The sequence below is a fragment of the Aegilops tauschii genome, chromosome 6, assembly GCF_002575655.3.
Source record: "Aegilops tauschii subsp. strangulata cultivar AL8/78 chromosome 6, Aet v6.0, whole genome shotgun sequence".
In the NCBI taxonomy this organism is placed as follows: domain Eukaryota; kingdom Viridiplantae; phylum Streptophyta; class Magnoliopsida; order Poales; family Poaceae; genus Aegilops; species Aegilops tauschii.
Window position 1 is genome coordinate 322,274,984 of NC_053040.3, and position 17,353 is coordinate 322,292,336.

Consider the following 17,353-nt stretch of genomic DNA (forward strand, 5'->3'; position numbering starts at 1 on the left):
GAACATGGTAGTCGACGATCTGGCGCCAACCCCCCTCCTCCGCGCCATCCTCGCCGGTGCATTGCACCATGACCATCGGCGAGGCCCATGCCCAATATATGGACACGGTGAGCCAGAAGCATGAGGAGCAGTTCTGGGAGGCGCAGGCTGACGCCGCCTACAACCACCATCTCCTCCAGGAGCACCTGCAGGCGGAGGAGCAGATCGCCGCGGAGCGGGCGGAGCAGGAGGCACTGCTCGACTCGTACCTCTCCGTCCGCGAGGGCCGCCTCGAGCGCTGGCGGTACCGCATGCGGGTGGCGAAGGCCGCCTACAAAGAGGGCGATGAAGCGGCCGAGGCGCTGTTTGGCGAGACCGAGGACGAGGCAGAGGGCAATGCCGGCTCCGACGAGTCCCCGCTCCGCTGGCGTCGACGAGGCCCTGCTCCGCCGAGGCCCCGCGGCGCCAACAACGAGGCAGAGGACACCGCCGGCTCCGCCGAGGCCCCACCCTGCCAGCAATGAGGGGGAGGATTTCCCCCCACTCCGCCGAGGCACTGCCCACCGGCAACGAGACAGAGGACATCGCTGGCTCCGCCGAGGCCCCGCCCCGCTGCCAACGAGGCTGCGCCACACAGAAAACGAGGAAGAGTAGAACACGGTAGGCCGCCGCCGCTCGGGTCCAAGTAAGGCCACCGCTGCTACCCTCCGGTTGCTGGCACTGAGTTGTACATCATGGAGCAATTCTATGATTACAGGTTGATTGAAGAGCGCTCTGTGGTTGAGCAAGCTCATGAGATACAGTCATTTGCTAGAGAACTTGAGCACTTCAGTTGTATGCTACCGGACAATGTGCGAAGTAAAAAGGAACAGAAGGAGTACAAAGAGTTTGAGCAGCTTTTTAGCGTTCCTGTACATTGCAATCACAGCGATTCACATGTCATAGAGAACATTCAAAACAATCGATGATTATGCATCTCAGCGATTCACATGTCAGAGCCAATATTTATTTCACAACTAAAGAATAAAGAAAAAATGGATCGACGCTGCTGACAGCAAAGGGCATCCCATTCGAAAATATCAAACGCATGTCTTCTTGCTAAAATCATTGAGAAAAATTTGACAAGGTTTTCCCATTCCAAAATATTAAATGCCTACGATTGTGGAATGGGCAGGGTTTGCCATCAGTTCGGACATTGACATGGCACCTCGTGCTAAATAAACCAGCTGTTCTTTTTGTGCAGTTCCACCAAAATCAACCAAATTCGCGCGTAGCTTGTATGATTTTGCCCTTATATGTTGCAACGCCTTGAACTTATCGGCACCTCCTTTCTTGTGGTGGAAATGAATGATTCTATGTATTCATGAACATTTTGTGCAGTTCCCATTGAAATCAAGCTGAGCACCCCTGTTTGCACAAATACAAAAAAAGTGATTAGTATAAAGCAAACTGTACTATGAATTGACAGTTTAAACAGGCACCTACATGGTCCATGTAGAGCACACTTTTACAAAAATGGAACTCACCGGAAAGAATCCTAGAACAACATTGTACTCGCGCATCACAGCAAGAAAATGGAGATTTGTCAGTCCTTCTGAGCTGAAGTTAGTTTGGTCTTGTGGGGGGTAATGTAACCATCCTTCAACTGCTCCTTCTGATGAGAAGATAGACAGGGCTTCTTCATCCTGGCATAATCGGAACTAGTCACTTCACGTACTCCATATTCTTCTTCAGAGGTAGATGATCCTGTTGTGCAAAGAAAAGAGGATAACTAAATGCTAGCATCCCTGTTTGCTCGAAAAAAAGGAAAGGAAATATTTAAAACAGCACAGATGAAGCACTTCTCAAGGACAATACTACTTTTTGATGACAGCATCTAAACAGTAGCACAACACCAATAGAGATGACAAAGCTCAATCATATGGATGAAATCAGTGGGCGAGTACCAACCTTTGTCAGGAGGCTTATTGTGTAGAGCATACAGATGAAGCACTTCTCCGGAACCATCTGTTGCTATCTACTGTGGTGGCCATGCTTACTATATACTCCTCGATTAGATTAATGTTTCCAACATCTTCTTGTGCAGTTCCACAAAAATATATTGTATCTTCAAAGAAGATCCCTGTTTGCACAAGTAGAGATAATTACGTATTACATTAAGAGTGGCATCAAATCAGTGGCAAAACAATTGCTTGTTCCAGCCATAGCAATAAATTAAGATGCAAAACTATATCATTACTTGTGTCATCACAATTCCAGTGCTTCATTACAGCACCAGGAGTTGATTTTTGTTTTTCTTCCGCTTGTTCTTCCCCTTAATCACTTGGTTCAATAACAGACAAGCTTCGCCTTCAATGTAAGATTTGGCATGTCGGTTGCACAAGTATAGCACTAAACAATGACATTAATTTTCTGATGAAAGTGGCAAAATACAGGCCAATAGTTGTGAAATACCCTTATGTTACCTCAATGGGATATTACGGTGCACATACAGATTGGAAGTCTTGTCTCCATTTGTGCAGTTCACTAAAATCAAGCAACATTACCATACAAGTAGCACAACATATGAAAGCACACTACAGAATCATGTGAACGAAGGCTAGTACTGACCTCTCATGACACGGAATTCAAACAACTCACAAGAAGAAGTTCTGAACCAAATTTGCCAACACGAATAGGAAGTAAGATCTCCTCTTGTGCAGTTCCACTAAGATCAAGCAATCAAGCAACGTTGTCGGTGTGACATTTTGGTTGAACTGCACAAAACACTCTTAAAACAAAAGTGTTTTGTGCAGTGCAACAAAAGGTCACAATGGCAACGAGGTGAAGTAGATAACCCTGTTTACACAGAGGTGCAAAGGAAACAACTAGTGGTCAATAACGGTGGATGACACAGAAGCCAACAAAAAGAAGCATCTACCTTATCTAAATGGGAAAGAAAGCAAGACAGTAGCATTTCTCAAACGGTGGCATTGATTAATATTAACAGAGAGATTGTATTAACAATAAAATTCGTTAAACATGTAATTTGCTTTTAATTGTGGCATTGCATTAATTTTCCAGCGGCATTATTAGAGGGTGTTTGTTTACAGGGACATTTTGGTGGAGGGACTAAAAAAACACTGTGTCAGTCTCATCTAAACCAAACAGGAGGGACTTTTAGGGACTAAAAGTGGGCATTTGGGACTAAAGAAAGAAGACCCCGAGGGAGTCTTTTTGGGACTTTTTCCAACACTTGCCCCTGCCACGCATCACACCTTGTCTCTATTAGTTCACTACTAGGGGTAACATGGTCTTTTAGCATGTCATTTAATAACCTCTAGTCCATGTTTAGTCCCTGGAACCAAGCAGGTAGGGACTAGGGAGTTTTTAACCAAACAGGGCCTTAGATTAACAACAGCTAAAGAGTTGCACGGGACAGTGGATGCACCAGCACCATGTGCATCTATCGATGTACTGGGGTGATGCACAGTCTGTTGCAACAAAGAACAAACAACCAAGGAGCATATTTGTGTTGGTCCTAGTTTTGTTATCTTTAGACACCTTTCCCTATGTGAGCGCAGCAAATCTAGTCCTACTCAAACTCTACAGCCTTGTCCCCCAAAACAAAAGATCAGTTCGTTACAGATGTGCGTACTGCATTTGTCATTGTTTTCCCTTTTCGACCAACGTAGGTGCTGGATAGCCAGTCTGTACTAGTACTTTCCCCACTTCCTTTCCACTATGAACCACGTCCTAGATTTATGCTATACAACTTTCCCCACTACTTTCCCCCATTCCTGTCCTCTTTGAACCACGTCTTAGATTCATGCGATACAACTTTCCCCACTACTTTCCCCCTTCCTTTCCTTTTTGAACCACGTCCTAGATTCATGCTATACAACTTTTCCCACTACTTTCCCCCATTCCTTTCCTCTTTGAACCACGTCCTAGATTCATGGTATACAACTTTCCCCACTACTTTCCTGTTTGATCCAACACCTAGATTCGAGTGCAGAAGTGGAAAAAGCCCACATGCAGCTAGAGCAATGCATGTGGAATAAGTAAATTATACATTAAGGTTCTTGGGGTGTGGTTCGGTGGGCGACCGGAGGCCGTTCGACCCACACTATGTACAGCGGCGAAGAAGAAGGGGTCGGAGGCCCTCCCGCACCGCCGCTGGGTGAAAGTGAACAGCTGTGCCGGTAGTGGATTCCCTCCCTCGCCAACGGCGACAGCGTTAAGCCTCCTTCCCTTCCCGGCGGACGGCTCTTTGACCAGCAGTGAGGGGAGAGATAGAGGCCAGTGAAGTCTTGTTTAGATCTGGAGAGGGTGAGAGAGTGTGAAGAGGGCAACTACAGGCAGACCAGCAGTGAGGGGAGAGAGAGAGGCCAACGAAGTCTTGTTTAGATCTGGAGAGGGTGAGAGAGTGTGAAGAGATCAACTATAAGCGCTGAGGCTCCAGCGTGTAATATATACTGGACAGAGTGTGAAGAGTGCAAACCCTAGAAAACAAGCACCGAGGATGCAGCTTATACGTGATGAGGTGATTATACGGTCACTACGAGATCGTATAGCTCCATATCCATCCATTTTGACCAGTCAAAGAATCCTCCTAGCACGAATTATGCTCAAGTGTAGTTATCGAACCCGAGACCTCAAGTTTGATGAGCGAACAGGCTAACCAGCTACACAACCCTCCCGTTATGTTCAACGAGAGGAAAATAACCTTTTATACATTCCTGCATTCGTGTGACAAGCATGCCGTGTGTTTTTTGTGTGTGTGGGAGTCATTGGGATTTAAATCATAATAGTGTCATGTGGCTTTGGTGGTAAGACTATCCACAGTGGTGAAGAAATAATGCAGCCTTAGTCACCTTACCTCTCTCCACGTAGTACGTTGGGTCCCAACAGTCAAAGGGTGAAACAAACAAATTAATAAGAAAAATTAAAAGCGCCAGCGGTGTATCTTACCTCACACATCTCGCTACTGCTCGGGAACACTGTCCAATTGATCCCTCTGTTCGCTGACGTACTATTTTAAGTGAATCCTTATTATAACATGCACACAATTTTGGGCACTTGTATTCGACCTAAGTCAGTGTGCCACCATATCTCATACAACTCCCTCCGTCTAGGTGTAATAAGTCACGTTAGAAGGTGCAGCGGGACCAAGGTGCAAGCAGATTGCAGGAGAAGGAGAAACTTGACCGGTCATTCCTCCAATCAAAGCCCTGATTTCTGTCTCTAAACGCAACAATTAATCCAAACAACTAAGAGATGCCTCTTCTCTTCTTGTACGTACTCCATTTGTATCTCGCTTCCTGTGGCTTCGCACTCGCAGGATTTTCCTATTCTATGAACCTGTGTGTGCTTGTGTGTGTGTGTGTGTTTAACAGCATGTGTGTGTTAGAGAGAGCGATAGATCGACCTACTCCTACAGAGAGATGGTGTGTAGTGTATGATTTTAGCCGCGAGAGTCGGTGCATCCTCTCGTTTCCGGGCGTCCGGTAGGGACAGGCGGACAGCTGCCACGCCCGCTCCTGACCAGCCTGGCCCACCCAAAGCCCCTCCATCGCCCGCACGCGCTTCCCGCCCGAAACGGTCAGCGCAGCTCCAAGGAATCGGTGCCGCATTCATGCCCGGGCAGAGCGGACGCGACCTCTCACTGGCGCCTGCGTTGAAGGGAGAAGCGGATTCAAGAGTGATGGTTGCTTCGTCCATCCAACTTACTGCTGGGTCTATGTGATTTGATGCCTCATTGGTCATTATTACTGAGGTGGTAGGACTGCTGGATGTCCCACGCTTTCGGCGAAAGGAGTTACTACTAGATTACAATTTTCTCCATTCTTACGGCGGAGGAGTGCAAGAGCAGTGAAAACATGCAGGCTCAGTGATTACATGGCCCACCTCACACTATCACCATATTTTCTGGACACCGTGCGACACCTAACTCTTTACATAGTACTACTTGTATAGTACGTACTGTAATTTATCAGCGAGATAGTACAATGCTATGAAGTTTCCAGCTTCTGTTACATGTATCTTGCGTCCAAGGTTGCCCGTTGCAACATTTCATCAAATACAAAGGAGACTAACATGCATGCTATTGCATCTCAATGATTGACAAATAATAGCAAATATGTACTCCCTCCGTTCCAAAATAAGTGTCTCAACTTTATGCTACATACGGAGCAAAATGAGTGAATCTACACTCTAAAATTCGTCTATATACATCAGTGTTTGGAGTATGTACTAGTAGTTCATATTGAAATCTACTGAAGGACATATATATTCCAAACAATATGATAATCTCTCTAACCAAGGTAGTAGGGACGCGGAGTAAATGGAGGGAGTACTAGTAAAATTTTCTCCTCGTCCTGCGAGCCACCGCGCGCGTGGGCGAGGGAGCGGACATAAGGCGTACAGTACTACTACTGCTCATGCAGTCCCTAGCCATTGAAACAGAGACAGCTAAAGAAAAAACGATCCATGCAGTCCCTAGCCCTTGAACCGTAAACCCTAACCAGGCTTTAATTTGCTGGCAACGTCGGTGCTTCCTAAGAAATGAAGTTTGCAACCCTTTGACCATCGGATCATTTTGTGCAGTTTCACCAAAATCGAGATGAGCATCCCTGTGGCAAAGAAATTGAAGAAGCGTGATTAGAATAAGATTACTGGGACTAGTTGATGAGACATAAACTCATCACAAATACAGTACGTATAAGCCAGTAGAGGTATGTGCGGGGCAAAGAAGTAGAGAAATATCCACATGGAGTGATGTGGGCAGCTGGAGCAGTGGTGCAAGCCGGCTGTAAAGGGAGTTGTACCTGAGGGATGTCGGGACGTAGGTCAACCTAGAGGAGGGCGGCGGGAGGAGGCAACTACCCACGTCGCGGCAGTGAGCAATGGACGAAGGCAACCTCACCGGCTTTGTGAGAGGGAATGGCGGGGACCCCTGGTCGGGACGTGCCGACGGTGGGTTTTCGCCGTCGGCGACAGCGACCGCATCTACACTAAGCATCCACCCCTTCCCCCGGCGGACGTGATCCGCCGGGATGTTAGAGATGTGGCCACAGTGGTTTTGTGCGAGAGAGTGTAAAAACTGAAGAGAGCAACCCCAACAAGCAACCGTGTAGGCTCATCCTGCCTATGTATATAGTGGAGCGGTTTCCTTTTCTCTCCATATGAACCTATTTATATTGCGTACGTGCCACTTAAGAAAAAAAAACTTTATTTATAAATGACGCGGCACCTACTACTCGTTCTCCTATAAACCTTGCGCTTGGCATCTCCAAACTATTAACCTTGCGATTGGCTCATCACCTCTTCGGGAAGTCGAGCAATAATGGTACTGCAGTATATATCGTTCTGGCTATATGAGACCGAATGAATTGCTGCACGTCCACCACATGGCGAGGGTTGAGGGGCGAGGGAGAGTGCGTACTATTACGTCCGTTTCAATATGGACTACATACGAAGCAAAATGAGTGAATCTACACTCTAAAATACGTCTATATACATTAGTGTTTGGAGTATGTACTAGTAGTTCATATTGAAATCTACTAAAGGACATATATTCCAAACAATATGACAATCTCTCTAACCAAGGTAGTAGGGACGAGGAGTAAACGAAGGGAGTACTAGTAAAATTTTCTCCTCGTCCTACGAGCCACCGCGCGCGTGGGCGAGGGAGCGGGCGTAAGGCGTAGTAAGCAAGCTTCACCTCATCCTGCGGGCCACCGCGCCCGTGAGCGGGGGAGACGGTGTACTAAGCAAGCTTCTCCTTGTTCTGCGAGTTGACGGGACACATCAGAAGTACTCCAGTGTATAGAGCCTTGCCTCTAAGGTAGGCCCCACATGGTTTGCCTCTTTTAACATAACGCGTCAAGTCGCAATTTGTTTGTTCACCCGTGGTAGATGATCCTCCCTCCATCTAGTGGACAACCAGTACACATGTCAAGTTACCACGTGGGCTGCCTTTTCGTACATAAATGAGCTCCACCGTGTAACATAATGTGATAATGCATGGCGTTTGCAACTCACAGCTAAATGTCGAACAATCTAAACCATACTATACATCGAACAATCTCACATTTTATTTGAATTTGTGATAATGTGTGGCATTTGTAGCTTACAACTAAATATCGAACAATCTAAACAATACTATATATCGAACATTCTCACATTTTATTTGAATTTGTGGTAATGTGTGGTGTTTGCAACTCACATCTAAATACTTGTAGGCGTAGGGGGCGGGGCACCATACATAATGTGATAAACACATTATACATATGAGACATGGTTTAGTTTGTGAAGATCTAGCTAGAGCTTGAAATGTACTATGATTTGAAATCAACATAAAGTGGATTCAAAAAATCGAGTTCGAGTTCATATAGTACACATAGTTCATATGTAACTTGAGACTAATCATGTGGTGTGCTGTGAAGATAATACACAAACGATGGTTTAACTTGACAATAATGACAATTGTAGATCTTATTAAAACAGAGAAACGAATTCAAATGCTTTGACTTCACAACAATCATTATTGTAGATCTTATTCAAATAGAGAAACGAATTCAAATTTAGTTCATATTGACGCGGTAGTATATACGTTTGGAATGCACTAAAACGTTCATTTGAGTACTAGGTTGCATGCATTATACACGTAGCGAAATATTTTAATTGAACATAACATGAATTCAAAGTTTCGAATGACATTTGTAGTGCAAATTCATTTGGTACAGTACATGTTAGGCTTGTCCGGAAATTTCAACCCGCGCCTTGTTAGCCCGAAATATTTAAGATATATCTTTGTCTCGTTGTGCTCCGACAACTCCCTCCATCTCAACCCGCGCCTTGCTATTCCAAAATTACAACGCGCGCGAAAACTCCCACCACCTGTGAAATCCCGACACGCGAAATGCCCGTGATACCCCTGAACTGAAAGAACTGCCTCAAATCGGTGGGGGTACATTCGTAACTTACCCCACATTTCGGAGAAGCGCGTCCCTAAGCCATGGTCCCTACTCCCATCCCATCCGCCCACCCATTCGTACACCGAGGCCGGGAAAACCCGCGAAGCCCCACACCCTCCTCTGTCCGCCACCCAGCCGGAGCCTCTTCCCCGACGACGTCGTCCACAGCAACACCTCGACGTCCCTCATCCACCGTACTGGATGAGGATCCGTCGTCGATCTGGTCGTCCCGCCGGTTCAGCCACCCCATCCTCCACCTCCAAGGAGCTGCCCCGACATTCCCATCATCTTTCCCGCCACCTCCATTCCCACACTGCCGTCTTCACCTACACCACCGGAAGAGCATTAGCATCACTGTTTCCTCGGATGAAGCTGCGGCCTAATCGGCGCCACCAGAGAGGTTGTACACTAACCGCCGCATTTTCTTCTTGATTCGATCTCATGGTGCTCCCGGCGCTCGGTCCCGAGCTGACACGGCGCGGCTCCATCCACCACGGCGTCGCTCCCTCGGCAACGACGTCCACATCAGTAGGAGCTGCTACTGCTTTAGCTCTCGCTCGCGCTGCTGCTCTGCTCTTGCTCTCGGTCCCCTGCCTGGTCTGCTCTTGCTCTTGCTCTTGCTCGCGCTGCTGCTCTCGCTCTTGCTCTTGCTTGCGATGCTGCTCCGATTTAGCTACACTTCAGTCGACTGAATCGACTTTTGGGTCAGTCAATTTTCAGGGGGCGGGGGGGGGGGGGGGGGGGGGGGGGGGGGCTCGCCGAAGTTAAGGAAGAACCAGCCGCAGCGGGGAGGGGGGCTCGCCGGAGAAGTACCCCACTATCTATCTTAGGGTTCAGGGTGGGGGCGGTGGTCGCCGGCGGTGGTGGGGCGCTGGCGTGGGGATCATCGGAGAAAAAGCTCGGCACGGGGGGCCTACAGGGATGGCCGGGGCGGCGTCGGACCGGCGGTGGGGAGTGATTTCAGGGCGGGCGGGGCGGCTGTTTGGCCGGTGGTGGCTGGCGGCTCAGGGGGGTGGAGGTTGAAGATGAACTGCAGGCCCTTGATTTCGTATCCAACGGCTGCAAAATCGACTGACCAGAGATGAAAAAGTCAGTCGACTGACGTGTAGCCTCACCTCTAGTGCGTTCAGTTTCGACAGTAAAATTCAGTTTCGACAGCAAAATTCAGTTTCGACAGTTAACTTCAGCTTCGACAGTTAAATTCAGTTTCGACAGTTAAGTTCAGAGATGAGCGGCTAATGTATACATCTAGCACTTTGTGGTTATGTATTTTACGTCATCTATTAGAGATGCTATTAGAATTCCACTCAGGTTAACGTTGTCTCTCTTGTCCTGCTTCAGCCTCGGCGTCGTACAACTCACCGGAGCTGCTCCAACGACGAAACCCTCCATCACAGCGGAGCAGTACCTCGGGCTCCATCTCCAGACGCCTAAGATCTTCTTTCCCTCCTCCGACAGCGAAGTCAGCCGGAGCATCCTCACCGGCTAACCCAATCACGCTGAGATCGACATGGCTTCGCCAAAGAGGTTGTACACTTCTTGTGGTTTGACTTAATCTCACCATATTTCTTTGCATCCTGTGATCTTCCAATTCTTGTGAACCAAACACCCAGATTGGCAGAAATCCTGTGTTTTTAAATTCTCTGTTTTGCACGTACATTCCTATCCTATTCCTGTCTATTTCCTATCCCTGCATTGTTATCCTCAAATTCAAACAAGCCCTTACACTTACGGATATGTGTCAAAGAAAACCTTGTGTGGTTTGTCCTGCTCCTGCGGTGCTATGTTCCACCCCAGCTCAGCTGCTCCAACGACGGAAGGGTTCACCATAGCAGGGATCCGCTCTCCAGACTGTCTTTCGCCGCCTCACATCTTCCTCCCCGCCGCCAGCAGCCACGACAACTGCATTACAATCATCAACTGAGAAGATGACCTTGAGGACTACACGGGTCCGCAAGAGAGGTCGCACTCTTCCGTGTTTGCTTACGTTATGCATCACTTAATATGATGACATGCTACTTTATCGTCGTGTTCACCTATTAGACTCCGACTCAGGTTCAAACTTATGCTGAAACTTGAGTTTTTAAATGGTTGTGGGGTACATGTTGGGGCAGCAATCAGTACTATCTGTCTACTATCTGGTTAATCTCGGGTGTCTACTATGAGTTTCATGTTGGGTGCAAACAAACATTAAAGGAGCCATTATCTGTATTTTTTTAACTAAAGCTATTATCTGCCTGCTATCATTGGTTTTGGGTCTATCCACAGTTTGCTACCATCACTCTGGATTTGTGCATGAACTCCTTACATAATCTCACTATGTTTTATTCCTATGCATGTCAATTATTGTACACAATTGAACTAAACATGTAGAGCAAAAGAGACGAGCCTTGCGTGGCAATAAAATTTCATGCAGACGTCGCTCCATGGTGGGCGCAAAGGCAGCCCCCCTCCACCCATTTCAGATCATAATCAATAGGAAGATAACTGTTCTGAGGGGGATTCAGAAGCAGAAGACCACTCCTATTTACCCCATGAAGTCTTCACTCTAACTTGGCATGCTGATGTTGGTTATATCATGCATATGGTGCCTTGCATTGCTTACTTTATACATCAAATATGTCAACTGCTTAGTTTAGACATGCTTTGTGTGAATGCCATCTGTTTAGTTTATTCATCGTTTATGTGAATTATGCAATGCCATCTTGTTTAGCCAGGCATCATATATGTGAATTTTGCAAGGCCATCCTGCTTAGCCAGTCATCTTATATGTGAATTATATCAGGCCATCCTTTTTTTTCGTTACGTATTACATTTGTCAACAATGTTAGTACATTCAACTACTCTTCGTGTGCATCAGCCATTTGACACGGTGATGGAAAATTCGGGAGTGAAAACAAGGTCTTCAGAGCAGACTATGCTATCTGACAAAGTGCATATCTCGCTGGTTACGGATAGCTCCTCAAAGGAGGATTCAGAGACAGATGACCAGTCCTATTCCCCCCCCCCCCCCCCCGAGGTGCATGCTCTAACTTGGCAGGGTTATGTTGCTCATATCGTGCGTATGGTATCTTGCATTGCTATGTCATTTGCTTAGTTTAGACATGATTTGTGTGAATGCCACCTGTTTAGTGTCTAATTACCATATATGTGAATTATGCAATGTCATCTTTTTGCAAGACATTATATATGTGAATTATGCAATGCTATCTTGTCGGCAGGCATTATATATGTGAATTATGCAATGCCATGCTGTTTAGCCAAGCGTCATATATGTGAATTATATCATGCCATCCTTTTTTTGTATTTCTCATTGCTTTTGTCGACAATGTTTGTATATTCAACTGCTCTTCCTGTGCATCAGCCATTTGAATTGGTGATGGAGAAATCTGGAGTGAAAACAAGGTCTTCAGAGCAGACAATGCTACCTGGTGAAGCAGATATGTTGCTGGTTACAGATAGCTCTTCAGAGGAGGATTCAGAGGCAGATGACCAGTCCTATTATCCCCCTGAGGTGTATGCTCAAACTTGGCAGGGTTATATTACTCATATCATGCATATGTTGTATTGCAATGCTTAGTTTTTACATCATATACACGATGTTGAATGCCATCTCCTTAGTTGACACATATATGCGATTGCCCTCTGCTCACTTCCTTAGTATATAAATCATATATTTGAATTATATCATGCCATGATGTTTACATAGATAGCATGTATCTGAATTATGGCATGCCAACCAATTTTCTAAAGACATAATATAGTTATATCATCCCATCCTGTTCACATAGTCATCATATTTTGAAGTATGTCATTCTATCCGTGAATTATATCATGCCATCATGTTTCCATCGACGGCATGTTTGTGATTTATGGCATGCCAACTACTTTAATAGACACATCGTATGGTCATATCATGTCATCCTGTTTACATAGTCATCATATTTTGAAGTATGTCATTCTATCCTATTTAGTTAGCCATCATACATGTGAAATTGTGTCATGCTATCCTGTTTAATTAGCCATCATATATTTGAAATTATGTCCTGCTATTCTGTTTGGTTAGACAACATAAATGTGAATTATTTCATGCCCTATTTTCTTCCCTACTATCCATTGCACCTATCTATCTTACAATGTCTGTACATTCAATTACTTTTCTTGTTTATCAGCCATTTCAATTGGAGGGGGTGATGGTAGTATCTGTGGGGGTAAAAACACGGTCTTCAGAAAAGATCGTGCTACCTGTCGATGGAGATAGAACCACGGTTGTACTTGCCCAAGAACTAGCCCCACCACACATAACCCAGACTCACGCAGATTGTACCCCTACCCAGTTGGACAGAGAACCAGCTACACCCCTTCTAACCCCAACCCCAGCAGATAGTAACCCAGTTCCCGTTGACACAGCACCGTCTCCACCACAGAGCACCCAAACACGAGCAGTTAGTAAGGCAACTGCAGTGCCCAAAGCACGAGGACCACCACTCCGAACCCCAAGTCAACGCTTAAAGCAGAAGAAGAATTGTTCTCAGGTCAGGTTTCATAGCTATGGTTCATACTACTTTGCTCTTGCATCACTGTATTTACTCATACCAACTAATTTCAAATTTGAAGGATGCACTTGAAACTCCAATGGCGCAACAGGTATGTTTTAAACCTGTTTCTTTAACGTGTTTGCTGTTGTAACTTCCTCTATGTTGATTTCAGTTTCAATTGAATAAACAGTTATGTTCTCATGCCATGCACATTACAGTTGTTGTTATTGTTGTGTAATTTCCCACACTTATATTCTGTCTATGCTGCTTGTCTTAAATAGATATGATTCGAACTGTATCTATCTTGATTTGGCAACATAAACTAGAATGATATAGACCATACAGTGACCATACTACATAGATATATGTTTGTTTCATGCTGTTATCATGTCCACCTTTCTACTAAACTGGTTTACCAAAATGAGTTTCATATACTACATTGTAAACATGTGATGTGTTTGTTTGTTTCTCCTTTAGAACGCGGATAAAATATTGGAGAAGAGTACCCCGTTATGCAATGGTAAAGGAAGTAATGCAAATCAGGTTCAAGATAGTGAGACATCCCTGTTGTTCTCCAAGAAAGCTAATAAAAACTATATTGAAGACACTGAGACAACCCCAAAGTCATGTCTTGATGTAGTGTTCGAGTTACTGGCTACTACTGCTGGCACCAACTCTTCGTACTCGCTGCCTGAATCAGTTTGGTTCTTGAGTCTCTACTTCAAGTTGAAAGACATCGATCAGATGTTATGCGACAGGAAGCCGAAGGACTGAGGAAGTCCCTACAGAATTCAGATGCATACTTTCTGGTGCAACAGCAAGTGCTGGAGGATTTAAGCTCCAAATAAGAGAAAGTTAATAAGCTTGCTAAGCATCTTGCCAGCATTATGGGTACCCAGGATATTGTTTCTTGAGCTCTTCTGAAGTGGTTTCAGTTCTGGACTTGTTTTGCTGCGGCGTTTATATGCTGCTTTGTTCCCTATATTTGCACTGGTGGCGAACTTTGATGCCCAGTGGATGTAATATGTGTAATAGCCGTGATAGCCTAGCGTAAGTTACTTGCTTATTTATTTCCGTTGTCTTGTTTATTTGTTTTCTTGTAGTCAGTGCAGTTCTTTTTCCGCGGTTTGCTAGTGGCCGGAATAACCTATTTTTTAAACTAGGCCACATTAACAATGGGATACATATTTACTGTAGGCCTCCTATGGGTCGTAGAAACAATGGGCCTTCTAAGGGCTGTAGATACAATGGGCCTTCTACGGGGCGTAGACACAATGGGCCTTCTACGGGGCGTAGACACAATGGGCCTTCTACGGGCCGTATCATCAATGGGCCTTCTATGGGCCGTATGGTCGGTTGGCCAAACATGGGCCAATAACAAACCACATTATGGCCGTAAATGGGCTAGAGTTGAAATCGTCCGTTCATGGGCCGACCATAACGGGCCGTCGTTAATAGGACGTATTTGATGACGCTATGAAAACGGCCCAACGTATTAACGGGCCACAAACGGGCCGACTGTAACCACGGGCTGTATTTGGCCCACAAGCTGAAAATGATAGTAACGGGCCGAAAGTAAACGAATGCTGGAAATGAGCCCAAGAATAAATGGGCCCTAAGAAGGCCGAAAGATAACATGGGCTGGAAACGGCCCATCGGAATAATGGGCCGTTAATGGGTATAAAGTGATACACTATTCATTACGGGCCAGTTTTACCATGGGCCGTTAATGGGCCGAGTGTTACTAAGGGCCTCATATGGGCCAAAAGACGTCATGGGCCATACATGGGCCGGAAGTTAAAACGGGCTGGAATTATATTGGACGGCCCAGATGACGCTACTGGGCCTAATTCAGATAGGCCGAAAACGGGCCCTGCGTTAGCGGGTTGTAAATGGGCTATATGCGAACAGGCCGTTAACAGGCTTGCCGTGGGTCGGCCCGCCACCTTTTGACAAAGTCAGACGGGCCGGCCTTTTCACAGGAATGGGCCTCTGTTGGGCCGTGCCACGTGTCGACGTATCATAGGCGCTTTGGGTCCAATGAGTGGATGACGTCTGTCCCAACGGTGAGCTGACACGTGTTTCTCCAACCAAAGATGATTTTACACGTGGAAAATCCCCATTGGTTGGGGCTGTTAACGGGTTATCGGATCCAAAACAGGACCCGATAGCTTAACGGCGTTCCATTACGGTGGATGCCACATGTCGGTCACCCTTGACGAAAGCACTTCTATGACGCACGATTTATCGTCATGGAAGTGGACACTTACGTGATTATAATTTTGGTAATGTCATGGAACACTTCTACGACAGCACAGGTATGACTATCTTGATTCTGTCATAAATATGTCATGGATGTACATGCATGACAGAAAACATGACCTACTGTGACAAACACGTATCATCACGGAAGTGTATTTTTTGTAGTGATTGCTGAGTTGGCCTAGAAGCCGCGTGTTGCCACGCAGGTGCCTGCCCAGTTGGTTGGGCTGGCAGCTACATGCGAATGGCGGCGGAGTCTTGGTCGACGCGGGCCTGGCTGTGGCCCCGCCGATGTCCTCGGCAAGGGCCTTGCCGGGGGCCCGGCAAGGGTCTTGCCGTGGCATTGTAGTCGTCCCCGGCAAGATGCTTGCCGGGGGTCTTGTGGATTTCCTTGGCCAGGATCCCGCCGAGGGTCGCCGCCTTCTGGTCCTCATCTGATCCCGTGTACTTATGATCTTCACAAAGATCTGCATGCCACCACGGAGGTGCCTCCCGAGCCCTGGCTCCAATGTAGTTGTCGACGGCATTCGGAACCTTTGGGCTCAAGGGCGGCTCGCTCTGCTGGTGTCGGGCAAGTTGCCCCGGCAAGGGTCTTGCCGGGGCTGCGGAGGCCGCCCCGGCAAGGGTCTTGCCGGGGGGATCCACCTCACCCCTTCGCTCTCCAGCGTTTCTGGTCTTGACGTTGCCTCCGGTCGCCCTGTGCCTTCGGCTTCTCTCCGGCTTCCCTCCTTTGCCCTGCTAGGTGTGGTCGCGGCGATGGCTCTGACTGCCCGTGCACAAGTAAAGGGGTCAAAAGGAGAGCCCCTACTTTTGTACACCGACATTGGTCGCTTCTCAATCTTTTTGCTAGCCTTCATTTTGCACTAAGTATGGCCTCTACTTGTGCATCCAAAATCCTTTAAACCAGTTTTGCCACATGAGTCAACTATATCTACCTATATGCGGTATTGTTTTGCCGTTCTAAGAAAATCTGCAGGTGCCATCTCTAATTTTCAAAATAAACTTCTCTTTTTGAGTGTTTGTTTCGCTCGCGGAACGGTAACGGGTGGCTAATATTTTCCATGCTAGATGTATTATTCTCAAGATGAGTGTTTATTCACTTGTCATTGCACGAGAGTAAGGCAAAGGTTTTAGGGATGCCCGGTCCCGAAATGCAAAAAATATATTTACTTTATGTTGTCAAATAATAAATTCCTTGGAAAGTGTTGGTATGGAGGGCACCCATGGATACGGCTAGCCATGGAAACTGAAAGAATGGTGGCAAAAGGAATAAACTTTATTTTCTGTTTGGGAACCGCCTATGGCATATCTAGCATGGAAAGTGTTCGTAGCTCTGAGTCGTTTTCGTTGGTGGGATGGATACACCTCCCAAAATGTTTTTATCTCAAATTTTTCGCTTTGAGCTCTGGCACCTCTACAAATCCCTACTTCCCTCTGCGTAGGGCTTTTCTTTTACTTTATGCAATTTTTATTTTTTGAAATTTGAGTCTCCATCTTATCTTACAAAAGCACAAACTAGGAGGCAATATGATTGTGCTCAATTATTGGGTGTAGTTAATATTCGAGTGTGTTTCATGAATGGATCGATGTTTGAGCATGATGGGCTAGGGATAA